The sequence below is a fragment of the Desmodus rotundus genome, chromosome 8, assembly GCF_022682495.2.
Source record: "Desmodus rotundus isolate HL8 chromosome 8, HLdesRot8A.1, whole genome shotgun sequence".
NCBI classification, from domain to species: domain Eukaryota; kingdom Metazoa; phylum Chordata; class Mammalia; order Chiroptera; family Phyllostomidae; genus Desmodus; species Desmodus rotundus.
In genome coordinates this window covers 74,160,080-74,174,781 of record NC_071394.1, presented here as the reverse complement: position 1 = coordinate 74,174,781, position 14,702 = coordinate 74,160,080, and the positions used below count along the sequence as shown (strand labels likewise).

The window sequence follows — 14,702 nt, the reverse complement described above, 5'->3', positions numbered from 1 at the left end:
AACTGTTTCTTTGAACACCCTAGATGAAATGTACTTAACTGATATATATAGAGCCTTTCATCCCAAAGAAGCAAACTACACATTCTTTTCAAATGCACATGGAACATTTTCAAAGATAGACCACATGATAGGATACAAAATGAGCCTCAACAATTTCAAGAAAATTGAAATAATATCAAGCATTTCTCTGACCATAAGGGACAGAAACAAATCTCAAGGAAAGAACCCCCAAACACTCAAAAACAAGGAGATTGAATAGCATGCTATTAAACAATGAATGGGTGAAGAATGAGATTAGGGAAGAAATCAAAAAGTTTCTGGAAACAAACAAAAATGAACGCACAACAATCTAAAACCTATAGGACACAGCAAAGGCAGTCCTGAGAGGGAACTTCATAGTGATACAGGCCTAACTAAAAAGAATAGAAACATCTCAAATAAACAACCTAACCCTACACCTACAAAAACTCAAGGAACAACAACAAAGACAGCCGAGAGCAAGTAAAAAGAAGGAAATTACCAAGATCAGAGCGGATTTAAATGACATAGAGATTAAAAGCACAATTGTAAGGATCAATGAATCCAGGAGCAGGTTCTTTGAAAAGATAAACAAAATAGACAAGCCCTTAAGCAGGCTCATTGAGAAAAAAAGAGACAAGACCCATATATACACAATGAGAAATGAAAGAGGATAGACTACAACTGATGCCACTGAAATACAAAGGATTCTAAGAAATTACTATGAAGAACTATATGCCAAGAAATGTGAAAACTTAGATGAAATGGACAAATTTCTAGAAAAATATAACCTTCCAAAACTCAATGAAGAAGAAGCAGAAAGCATGAACAGACCAATAACACCTGGTGACATTGAAACAGTAATCAAAAAGCTTCTGACATACAAAAGCTTTGGACCAGACGGTTTCACAGGAGAATTCGACACAGCATTTAAGGCAGGGCTAACCCCCATCCTCCACAGATTATTTCAAAAATTCAAGAAGATGAAAGACTCTCAAACTCGTTTTATGAAGCCAACATCATCCTAATCCCAAAAGCAGATAAAGACATAACAAAGAAAGAAAATTTCAGGCCAATATAGCTGATGAACATAGATGCTAAAATACTTAAGAAAATAGTGGCAAAATGCATCCAACAATACATTAAATAGATCATGATCAAGTGGCATTCATCTCAGGGATGCAAGGATGGTACAATATTCGCAATTCAATAAACATAATACAACACATAAAGAAATGCAAACACAAAAACCACATGATCATATCAATAGATGAGGGAAAAGCATTTGAGAAGGTACAGCACCCATTTCTGATAAAAACACTCAGCAAAGTGGGAATGAAGGGAGCATTCCTCAACATAATAAAGGCCATATACAAGAGACCTACAGTCAACATCATACTCAATGGACAAAAATTTAGAGCTTTCTCACTAATATCAGGAACAAGACAAGGATGCCCTCTCTCAACACTACTATTCAACACAGTATTGGAAGTCCTAGCCACAGCAATCAGACAAGAAAAAGAAATAACAGGCATCCAAATTGGAAAGGAGGAAATGAAACTGTCACTGTTTGCAGATGAAATGACAGTGCACATGGAAAATCCCATAGACTCCACCAAAAAACTACTCATCCTAATAAATGAATTTGGAAAAACAGCCAGATACAAAGTCAATACTCAGAAATCAAAGGCATTCCTCTATACCAACAATGAAACTGCAGAAACAGAAATCAGGAAAAAAATCCCATTTGATATAGCAACAAGAAAAATAAAGTACCTAGGAATAAACATAACCAAAGAGGTAAAAGAACTGTACTCAGAAAACTACATAACATTGAAGAAAGAAATTAAGGAAGACACAAACAAATGGAAGCATGTACTATGCTCATGGATTGGAAGAATTAACATCATCAAAATGGCCATATTGCCCAAAGCGATTTACATATTCAATGCAATCTTTATTAAAGTACCAAAGACGTATTTCACAGATATAGAACAAACATTTCAGAAATTTATATGGAACCATAAACGACCCCTAATAGCTGCAACAATTTTGAGAAAGAAGAACAAAGCAGGAGGGATCACAATACGTGATATCAAACTGTATTACAAGGCCACTGTAATCAAAACAGCCTGGTACTGGCATAAAAATAGACAGATAGACCAATGGAACAGAACAGAGAGCCCAGGAATAAGCGCAAGTCTCTATGGTCAATTAATATTTGACAAAGGAGGCAGGAGCATAAAATGGAGCAAAAAGAGCCTCTTCAACAAATGGTGTTGGGAGTTCTGGACAGCTCCATGCAAAAAAATGAAACTCGATCACTAACTTACACCATACACAAAAATAAATTCAAGGTGGATAAAAGACTTAAATATAAGTCATAGCACCATAAAAGTCCTAGAGGAAAACATCGGCAGGAAAATCTCAGACATTCCACACAGCAACATCCTCACAGACACGTCCCCTAAAGCAAGGGACATAAGGGAAAGAATAAACAATTGGGACCTCATCAAAATAAAAAGCTTCTGCATGGCTAAAGAAAACAGCACTAAAATACAAAGAGAACCAACAGTATGGGAAAACATATTTGCCAATGATACCTCAGACAAGGGCCTGATCTCCAAAATATATAAAGAACTCACACGACTCCACTCCAGGAAGACAAATAGCCCAATTAAAAAATGGGCAAAGGACTTGAGCAGACACTTCTCCAAGGAAGACACACAGAGGGCCCAGAGACATATGAAAAGATACTCAGCATCACTAGCCATCAGAGAGATGCAAATTAAAACCACAATGAGGTACCATCTCACACCAGTCAGAGTGGCCAACATAAACAAATCCACAAAGAAATGTTGGAGAGGATGCGGAGAAAAGGGAACCCTAGTGCACTGTTGGTGGGAATGCAGACTGGCGAGGCCACTGTGGAAAACAGTATGGAATTTTCTCAGAAAACTAAAAATGGAACTGCCCTTTGACCCAGCAATCCCACTGCTGGGATTATACCCTAAGAACCCTGAAACACCAATCCAAAAGAACCTATGCACCCCAATGTTCATAGCAGCACAATTTACAATAGCCAAGTACTGGAAGCCACCTAAGTGTGCCCATCAGCAAATGGGTGGATAAAAAAAACTATGGTATATTTACACAATGGAATTCTATGCAGCAGAGAGAAAGAAGGAGCTCTACCCTCTGTGACAGCATGGATGGAACTGGAGAGCATTATGTTAAGTGAAATAAGCCAGGTAGTGAGGGGCAAATACCATATGATCTCACCTTTAACTGGAACACAATCAACAAAAGAAAAAAAGGAAACAAAATATAACCAGAGACATTGAAGTTAAGAACAATCTAACAATAGCTAGAGGGGAGTGAGGAGGGGATAGTGGGGAGAGGGATTTTCAGGAACTACTATAAAGGACACATGGACAAAATCAAGGGGGAGGGTGGAGGTGGGGGAGGGAGATGGGTTTGGCTGGGGTGTGGTGGAGGGGTGGGGAGAAAATGCATTCAATTGTAATTGAATAATAATAAATATTTTTAATAAATAAATAAATAAATTTTAAAAATTAAAAAAATAAAACTTTGTTTGCTAGCTTCTCTCTCCTGGTTAGTTATCTTTACAAGTAATGTCAAAAACCATGAGGCACAGACAAACTGAGTTGGGTTTACAGGAATGACTTTGGCCCTTCCCTAAAGAATCAGAGCAGTCATTTCCTCATCCTAAGAGACATCTCATCCATTCCACCCTGAGGATTAACAGAATACATACACTGGCTCTTAATATGAATTATTAAGATCTTAAGGTGTCACCACACTTCCCTGTGGTCTTTTCACAATGCCCCTTTCAGGGTGTCATATCTGAGGTCCTAGAGCTCCAAGGGGTCCACGGTCAGAACAGGGGGGTATGGGTGGGGGAGGGCATGATGTGGAACTTAGATGGGGAAAAGACGTTACATCTTTATGCCACTAACCTCAAAGTGAAATCTAGCATTTCCTCCAAAGAGGCAATAAAATGCAATAGAATCATCAGTGCCTACATTCTGTTATCTAAAGAAATCACAGATATTTTCATTTCATATTTTCGTTTCTGCCGATACATTGAGATATCACTTATGTTCATTACTACTTCAAAACAACAGTACTTACTAGGCCTGCCATAAGATCTTTTTTAATGTATTACTAAGATATCACTTTAACACACATTTTTAAAATATTTGATAACTTATTTCAATATAATGGGTTTCCTTCCTTTGTTGAAATACTGATTGTACTTTATGCATTAAAAATGTAATTATGAGAGCAGGCTGTAGGCTTTATGTCACACCTGCCCAGGGTCTGTGGCTCAAGGGAAGAGCCCAGTGGTGAGGTGTGCTGAACAGGCCTGGTACAGTGAGGCAGCCAAAAACCCACAGCAGCTAAGTGGCTGCTCTAAGTTACTTAAAAAGTAATAACAAAGGGTGAAATTTTCTTCTTTTTTATTTTACCCTTTGTGACAGCATGAATGGACCTGGAGAACATTATGCCAAGTGAAATAAGCCAGTCAGAGAAAGACATATACCATATAATTTCACTCATACGTTGAATCTAATGAACAAACTGAACTAACATGGGAAATAGAGACAGTCATAGACAGAGAGCAGGCTGACAGTTCTGGGGGAGATTAAGGGGCGGAGGGATTGAGCAAAAAGGGAAAGGGACTCATGGACATGGACAACATTATAGTGATTGTAGGGAGGAGGAGATTATAAGGGGGATAAATGGTAATGGAAAAATAGAATAAAAAGTAACAACAATTATTTTTTTAATGCTTACTGTCTCTGTTTCCTATTACTACTGTAACAAATTACCTCCAAGTTGGTGGCTTAGAACATCACAATTATTATCTTATTGTTGTGGATGTCAGAAGTCCAAAATGGATCTAACTGGATTAAAATCAAAGTATCAGCAGGGCTGTGTTTGAGCTCTTCTTGAGGCTCTAAGACAGAATCCACTTCTGTGTCTGTTCCAGCTTCTCTGAGCTACCCACATGGCTTGGCTCATGGACCCCTTCCATCTGCAAAAGCAGCAATCTCACCACTCCACTCCCTGTTCTATTAACACATCTCCTGATTCTGTTACTCCCACCTCCCTCTTCCACTCCCAAGGACCCTTGGGTTTATTTCAGGCCCACCTGGATCATCCAGAACAATCTCCGCATCTCCAGGTTCTTAAACTAACCACATCTGCAAAGTCTCTTTTGCTGTGTAAAATTCTCAGGTTCCAGAGATTAGGACTTGGACCTCTCTGGGGAACCATGATCATGCTTAGCACACTAACTATACTTCCAACCATGATTTACATGGCAAAACAATACAATGAAATTGAGAATATCATCTTCAGTGTAATAGATGAGAATTTTGAGGTTTCAACTTCAGAGTTCAAGGTCACAGAGCCAGCAAGAGGCAGAAACAGCATTCAGTCCTCTTAGCCACCAGATTGTGACAACAGCTGCTTTGGGGTCCCTTCCATGTACCTGATGCTTTACATATCCATTATTCCATCATCCTTTCTCCTCTGGACTTACTGTCCTAGATGCTCTACACTGCTGTCATTTACCCTTGAATGCAACGTTGAATGCTTTTCCTTTCATGGCTTTCTAGGGCCTGATGCCTTCACGGGCATGTCCCGTCAGTCCCTGAATTTCATTTTTATTTATCCAGTGTTAACCTTACCTTAAAGAACACAGCTCAGAGTAAGGGGAAAGCAAATGAAAAGCCCCCCTTAGCAGCTTCTTTATCCTTCCATAAACCTGGTCCCCATAACTCATAACAATAAAAATGCAACCTGTGAAGGGAAAGCCTTTCTATATCTGTGAGACCCTCTACAGGGCATCTCAGGTCAATCCAGTGACCATGCCTGATTTTCTGTGCAAGGCTTTATGCTAGATTCACTGGAGACACAGAGATGGTCTAGAACATGTAGGTTTGCAATTTAAAGGAAGCCAGAGGATCCCAACCCCTTTCTGTCTTCTTTGCACTGGGAGCAGCTCTCCTGCCACAGTGCCTCATTCCCTGAAAATGTACACCTGTGCCAAGTTTGTTTCCACCCCCACCTTGGTCAGGAGCACCTCTCAGCTGCTGAGCTGGTCACTGTTTGCAGTGGTTGCTGAAATGAACAGACACACTGACAGATGAGAGCCTCAGCAGCTACGCAGCCCCATGTCCTCTGACCTCACTTATTACTAGCCACAGCTTCCAAAGTAGTGCCATTTCAAGTGACATCGACTCAGCAGCTAAGTTCATTGGGGCTGGCGCTCCCACAGTAGGGGTGGCAGGATCTGGGGCTGGAATTGGGACTGTTTTTGGGAGCTTCATGATTGGTTATGCCAGGAACCCTTCTCTGATAGCTCTTCTCGTACACCATTCTGGGCTTTGCCCTCTCAGAGGCCATGTGGCTCTTTTGCCTGATGGTTGCTTTTCTCATCCTCTTAGCCATGTGAAGGAGCTGTCACCACCTCCCATAGTTCTTCCTCTCATGTCTTTTCTGCTCTGTATGTTCCTTTTCCTATACCTCCCAAGGCAGCCTGGGGAAAGTGGTTGGCTCAGGGTTTGACAGAGGAAAGACAAATACTGTATTAATAATAAATAAATAAAGGAAGGAAGGGAGAAAGGAAGCCAGAGGGAATAAGGAGGAATCGGCCAGTGCACACATGACTATGAGATGGCAAGGGACACTGTCAAGGTCGCAGGCTGGAGTGTGACATCATGTAGGAGCTTTTAAGATGAGAGGAAATCAAACCAGGAGGAACTTCAGGACAGGCAGGGAGCTCAGCAGGCAGCTCTGCAGAACAAACTGGGTTCTGAAGAGGGACAATGGCTATGGGAAAGAAACAAAATACAGGCAGGTGATCAGACATAGCTAAGGGAAGAGTTTATTTGGCCAGAAGAGAGGAGATGAGCTAAGAATAATATAAAGCAGGACCAGGAGTCTCAGGAGCCAGATCTGCCACTGCCTGTGTAAGCATGAATACTTGATTTTACCAAGTATTCTTGTCCATAGAAAGGGACAATAAGAAGGCTTATTCAGCCTTGGCTGGTGTGGCTCGGTTGGTTGGAGTGCTGTCTGGTAACCTGAAATGTCACAGGTTCAATCCCCAATGGGGGCACGTACAGGAGGTAGCTGATCAATGTCTGTCTGTCTGTCTGTCTGTCTCTCTCTCTCTTTCTGTCTCTCTCTTGTCCCTCCCCCCTCTCTAAAATCAATGAGGATGTCTTCAGATGAGGATTAAAAAAAAAAGAAGGCTAATTCAGAGGAGTGTTACACAAAATAAATAAAGCAATGTAGTAAGCCTGTGTAAGTGTCCATCTGAATTTGGCGTTAGGGTCACACCAGGGGAGCATTACATTAACAGTCTGAAAAGGTCCAAGAGTAACAGAAACCCACATTCCTTCTGAAGGCTCAGTACTTTTCTACTCCAGCCTCATTCTTACTCAGTAATATTATGAGAGCAACCAGATACAAGAAAAAAAATAACAAGTCCTGTATTATTTCCTAAAATTTTTATTTTAAAGGAAGTTACTTATTCCTCAAAAGACTATAGCATAATCAGGGATTCAATAGATGTACACAGAGACAGAGTCTACAATTTTCTAAGACTAAAACTTGATTTTGTATGAAATACAGCATCAAAATTCATAGTGGCATGTCTGCCTAAGGATCCCCAATAAAAACATCAAGGCAAAGATTATTCTGAATATCCAAAGCATTCAGGCTCTTGGAAATAAAAGTGAAAAGAAGTTTTTCTAAACATAAGTCCAGTGAGAATGAATAGTCTACCATCTTTCCTGTTTATTTAAATTGGGTGTATACAAGGTTGACTATAAAGTACACAAGGACAAAATCAAGGGGGAGGATAGAGGTGGGGGAGGGAGGTGGGACTGGCTGGGGTGGGGTGGAGGGATGGGGAGAAAATGCAGACAATTGTAACTGAATAAAAATAAAAATAAAAAAATTAAAAAAAATAAATTGGGTGTAAATATCTAATTTGGTTGGAAGAACTATTTTTCTTAATTCTTTTGTAACTATGGATATAAGTTTCCCTAATGGGCATCTATTCCTAACACCCATCAACAATAATAAAAAAAGCAAATCCTTTCATGTCTATAGCTTTAAAAAATAAAATGATCACCCCTTTCACAGTCCATTTCCTTACAAAAAATACCAGAATAATAAAAGACTAGTGTGACAGACACACTAGGTCCTCTCATTTCATGCTAATCAACTTAGGTAAAGTGGCATTTTGAATTTTGAGTTGCCTCACCTATAAAATGGTGATTAAAATATGAAGATTATATGAGACAATGAGGGCAAAGATGTATCACTCAGTTAGATAGGTGGAGGAGATATGTATTCCCTACTCTTTATACTCCATTAGCTAGAGTTAATGCTTACCCCGGCTTCTCTCCCCAAACCTCAGGAACACTTCTCATTAACAAGTTTAAGGAGAATAAAGGGCATCTGAAGGCCACTGTGTAGTAGACTTTCTTTCAGGATCAGCTTACCTGAGCAGGGGCTAACATTCTGCTCTGCTCAGGTCCATATAGTAAGAAACCCACCCCTGAAAATGTCCTTCTCCACCATGCCTATTAGATAAGCACATCCGATTCAACAATAAAGTATGGGCAAGTCCTCTTTGCCATAGACTAAAAGCCATGTTCTCTAATCCTGCCATTAACAGCAACAAAGTTGAAATTTCCATTCCCTACCTGTATAATTTTTGTTTTAATGTAAAGCTTCGTTCTGAAATCAGACACATGGAAAAGAATGTTCTTTTTTGTGTTCATACAACCCAAATAATAGGCACACAATACTAATTACTATTACTACATCATCATCATCTTCCAAATCCTCCTACCTGATCTTCACTACTACATATCCAGGTGCCTCCTGGACATCTTCGTTTGACTCTCTAATAAGCATTTCAACTCAACATACCCCAAGTCAAACTCCTGGTTTCCACTTCTACCCCCCACATGCCGGTTCCTTCCACACTTCCTCATCTCAGAAACAACAATTTCCGTCTGGTCGTGCAAGCCAAAAATATTTGCATCACCCTGGATCCCTTTCTTTCTCTTATGATCTATATTTCACTTGTCAGCAAAATTGTGCTGGCTCCATTTCACATTTTCAGAGTCCACTTAGTTCTCACCACCTCCACTACTACTCCCCTCATTCAAGCCACCTGTATTTCAACAGCCTCCTACCCACTGTCTCTGCTTATGTTCCTGCCCTCCTACATCAACACACAACCACAGTGACTCTCTTATGGTATAAGTCAGATAATGTCTCCCCCTGTTCAAAACCCTCCAAGGTCTTGCATCTCACTCAGGGCAGAAATCATTGTTCACAATGGCCTCTGAGGCCCAATTCTATCCATGTCCACACCCACAGCTGGGAAGGACAGTGTTCACTCCACTTAACTCTCTGGTCTCCCATCTATTCCTGTCCCTCCTCCCTACAGTCTTTGCATTTGCTGTGCCCTCCACCTGAATCACTTGCTCCACTTATCCTCAGGTCTTTTTCTAAATGGCACTCACAGAAAATCCTTCCCTGATGACCCTGTTTGAAATAACTACCCCCCCACATCCACCCTGCTTCCCTAATACCTTGATTCTGTGCTATTTTTCACCTGAGAACTCATCACCTTATTTTACTTTTACTGAGAATTACTTTTTTGTGATTGTTCATTGTCTAACTTCACTCATTAGCATTGAAAGCTCCTTGGGGGCAAAGACTTTGTTTCCCTACAATAAGAGCACACCTTATGCACAGTCAATACTCAAATACTTGTGAGTGAATGAATAAATGTGGTAGAGAACATGATGGTAGAAACAAAGGTATTTCTTCCTTTCCAGCTAGCTTCTAAAAGGCATGGTAATAATAAAATCATTAATAAATAAACCCCCAAACTTGTAAAGCTGTGATTTCTTTATCCAAGGTAAACTAGTCACATTGCTCAAATGCACCACAGAGAGAAAATTTTCTTAAGAAATTTCACTGCAAAGCCCAGATGTTGTGTGGCAATCTTGCATACGTACAAAATTGGCTTGCGGGTGACAGTTAAGTGACTGGGGTCAAAAATGCTCATAAGTGATGAATCAATATGACTTCTCAAGATCCTTGTGGCTTCAGCCGCTGTGCTCTCCTTCTTGTCTCCTCAGGATCAAAAGCCAGGCTCAGCCATCAGCAGTATCTTTACTTCAGTGACTCCATTTCAGGGCAGCCATTTCATTTGCCTTCTTCAGGGACCCTCTTTTAAATTGTCTGTGACACTTTAAACACACCTACCAAATTGCCTTTCACTTTGCATCAAAAGAACCCCATGCAAATTACACTGTGCTTTCTAATATGCAGTACTGTTACCAAGAAACCCATTCCAGAATGGTCTGTGGACTTAAGTTTTTTAAATCTTATTAAGTCTTCTAAAATGAAAAACTACAGAGAAGAAAGAAGGAAAGGGTGTATCATCCTTCTGTCAGGCCCCTTATTTCTTCTGATTGGTGGCATAAGAATTGACTATTGATTTGTTTCAGAGAATCTCCCCAGTCACAAGAAGATGTGAGATATGTATGGAATATCTTACTGCAGGAATAATCCTTGATTCTTCCATTTACCATGATGGTTTGCCAAAACACAACTTTATTGCCAATGCTGAGGAGAAAGTGGAGCTCAAAATTAAGAGGGGTTAATAATATCTGTTAGAAGGCACAAGACAACCATTTAGGTCCCTGCAAATGGCACTTACCAAACCTAAGTGAACTGCTGAGTATGAAGGAGCCAGTGTGTAGAAAAATCTGGGTTCTAGGAGTTATAACAAGGTTCACCACCTCTATCATTTGTTGCATTACTTACTCTCTGAAATATCCTCCTATAAAAACACAAATATTAGAACTGGGAAGTCATGAGATAGGCATTCAGTCAATAAATGTTTATCAAGTGCCCCCTATGTTCATAAAAACATAAAAACTCCTGTTCTCAAAAAGTTTAATTCTAGTAGTCCTTCAAAAAAAAGCACTATTTCCAAAGGAAAACTTATTGCTAATGTGGAACTCACTTGGTGTAGCAGAAAAAAACAGCCTGAAGTCCAAAGGTCAGGGTTCAAGTCTTTATTCTATTACCCAGTAGCTGTGCATCCTTGATAAAGTTCTTTAATTATGCTTCCAGATCTTATACCATGATGCAAATGAATAAAAATAAAAAATAAAAATAAAACACCTACCAAATTACCTGTTATATGGAAGCTGGAGAATAACTCTGAAGAACAGCAATAATAATCAGTATGATCTCTAACCAAGGGCTGGCTAATTATGGACATCACAGCAGATCTGACTGGCTACCTATTTCTGTAAATAAAGTTTTATTGGGATGCAGCTATACCCATTCATGTATGTATAATCTATAGCTGATTTTGTGCTACAACAGCAGATGTAAGTAGTTGCAACAGCAGCTGTATGACCTGCAAAGCCTAATACTTTTACTCTCTGATGCTTTAAAGAAAAAATTTGCCAAATCCTGCTCTAATTTTGTGTTGTGCTAAATGAGGTCCAAGAACAGGTACCGTCAGCATCACCCAAGTAGCCTATGTGAAATGCAGAATCTGAGGCTCCACTCCAGACCTAAATCTGAACCTACATTTTAACAAGATCCAAAGTGTGATTTGTACGACATGGAAGCCTAGGAAATGCCGGCATGGAGTGTGCCCATGACAACGGAAGTATTCTTGCTCTACACTCACACAGTAAATTCCAACCTTCTCCTTCCTACCACACCAGCCAATAGCTGAATTCAGGACAATTATTTTCTATATAATCTTTATTATATTTTTTCCATTACCATACAGTCCCTTATACTCCTCTCCCCCAGCAACCACCCCACTGTTGTCCTTGTCCATGACTCCTTTTTCCTTTTTCTCCATCCCCCCACTAGCTGTCATCTGTTCTCCATCTATAAGTCTGTCTCTGTTTTGCTTGCAGAACAATTATTTTTTACCTTTGTGAATATCTGAATCATATGTGGGGCTTGTGAAAAATGTAAATTCCTGGGGTCATCCTCCAGTGATTCTGATTCAATGAATCTGAAGTGGAGTCAAAGGGCCCACATTTTTAAACAAGTAGCCACTGAGGAGGTTCAGACACAAGTGATTCTGGGACATCACTTTGGAAACATTACTTTAAAACAGTACACTTTTACATCCTCTAGAGTTGGGGCAAAAATCAAAAAACATCATTCATGTCCATCACTATTAATGTTTTTCTTTTGGATGCTTATAATAACAGATTTGTCAGCAACTGTGTGTTGTAATGACTCATGGTGCCCCTGTGGCTGTAAAGGAATTTAGCACTAAAACTCTAAGCTACAAAAAAAAAGAAAAACTTTATCTCGATTATTGTTTTCAAAGACAGGAATGCCTTTTTATGTCTTCCTGGCCTTATTTAAGAAACTTTACTGAACACCAGATATTTGTGAGGCATCATTCTAGCTAGATGAAGATTCCAAAATTGAGTAATCTAATTACTCAATTCACTGAATTGAATTGTTTTATTCACTATGAAAATATTTGTTGAGAACCTGCTCAAAAGCCAGGGGTTGATAGACATTTTCTCTAAAGAGCTAAATAGTAAATATTTTAGGCTTTGTGGACCACATATTGTCTCTTTTGCATGTTATTCCTTCAGTTTTTTTAACCCTTTAAAAATGTAAAAATCATTCTTGGTTCTTAGGCAATACAAAGACAAACTATGGGCCAGATCTTTAGTTGACTGATCTCTATTCTATGTGATGAGGCTACAGCAGTGAATGAACCAGACAAAAGTCCCTGCCCTTCTGGAGATTGTGTCTAGCAGAGAAACACATACAATAAACAATTAAATACAGGTTGGTGGGGCAAAAGCACATGTACAGCTGTGAGTATGCAAAGAGTTTATTCTTATATTATTTCTTATTAGTTATTTCATTATTTTCTGTATGAACACCCTGTATACTTTTGCCCCACCCTGTATAGTAAAATGTAGACAGCAATTAAGTTCTATGAATAAAAGTAATAACAGGATAAAGAGTGACAGCTGAAGAGGACTTTTAAAAGGAGTGGCCAAGAAAGGTGACATCTAAGCAGAGATCAAATGAGCTGGACAGGTGTGCCCTCCTCTCTCAGACAGGGCAAGATTTGCTCAAGCTCAGCCACCATCATGGACAATAACACTACACCATTTAAGTATGTTTGAAACAATGTCCAAAAAAAACCCCAAAAGTAATTCATAATAAAATGGGCTTCAGGCCAAAAATATTAATTAATCAAGGCAGAAGTGAAAGTTTTATGAATGATGTAAATGCAAACGCTTCAAACAGGTCTTAAACAAGCACCAATTCAAGCTTCATTAACACTACAATGAAATTCACCTTTTCTTATTGAGAAATGTTCCCCTACCTCTTCAAAAAATAATTCAAATCCCTCCTTTACTGACATGTGGCCTGCATCTCTGCTTTCTAATCTCACCTTAATCCATTAGAAGTTTAACTTTGAGATCAGTTGATCCTAATTAAAAAGTTTGCTGCAAAGGAGGTGCCAGGTCTTTGGAATTAAACAGAACAATGCAACATGACCAACTCCAGAAGCTGGCTAGAAGTTTCTGAGGTCAGACATCAGCTACAGTCACAGAGGCACTGGGCTGGGGTGAAAAGAAAATAGCAGAGGCCCTGATGCATACACCAAGAGCACAAAGCAGTGACCACAGATTTAATATACAGGCAGAAAGTTTGACCTCTTCACCTCCCTTGGTTTCCAGGTAGAATCTTTGATATGATACTGTCCCTTCTCAAAAGAAATGCTTTTGTTCCCTTGTGCTAAGTCTCAAGAAAAGATGAAGATAGGGAGAAAGAAGGCCCTACTGCAAACGTGAGTGCTGTGGCAGGAAAACCTCTCTGGCCAGAAATCAAGGTTTTGTCAAATGATTTTAGAAAAACCATTTGTAAGGCTAGGTCTGCAATCTATCCAAAAAACACTGAAGAGCTACAACACACATGGCTTTAAAAAATGAATTAAAACTCTTAAATTCTCTTTTCTTCAATACTCAATGAAAGAAGCTGAGCAGCTGGCTGATGGCATGGCCACAGAGAGGGAAAAATGAAGCCCTAGTCCTGCCTCATGTGCAGTAATTGTGGTCCATAGTTGGTTTAGCAGCAAACATATTCCTGCATGAGGAATCTTTCCTGGTTTGCACCTGGGAACCACCATGCCTGCCAAACACCACACGGAGCTCACTGTCCCATTTGGGATGGGAATGACCAAGTGCCACTCTTGCTCCAGTTACTATTGTTTCCTAAAACACTGAACTAAGTGGAGTTGCTCTCTAACCCTAGACTTGCCTTGTCTCAGGAAAAATCTAACACCATCCTTCCTTTAGAAGTTTAAATAGAAGGTGATCTTAAAAAATAAAACACAAAAAAATTCCAACAAAACTTTTAATTGGCATGAAGTCCCTTGGTCCCATGGTAGTCTGGAGTTGTTCTAGCCTTTCTCTCTTGACAGCCTAGGGCCACCAGCCCAAACTAGACCACAGGTGTGGCTACTACCCTGCGCAATCCACACCCTGGTGCCTCCAACTGATTGACCAGAAGCACTGAGCTCCTCAAAGGCTGAC

The 14,702-nt window shown here is 39.7% G+C and overlaps 1 long non-coding RNA gene and 1 pseudogene across 4 annotated transcripts in view; one reads left to right on the top strand and one right to left on the bottom strand.

The window, feature by feature from the left end:
- Window positions 1-14,702, bottom strand: part of LOC139441103 (uncharacterized) — a 302,417-nt gene that overhangs the window by 176,423 nt on the left and 111,292 nt on the right. The window lies entirely within an intron of this gene.
- On the top strand, window positions 6,084-6,505 carry LOC112301270 (ATP synthase F(0) complex subunit C2, mitochondrial pseudogene; annotated as a pseudogene).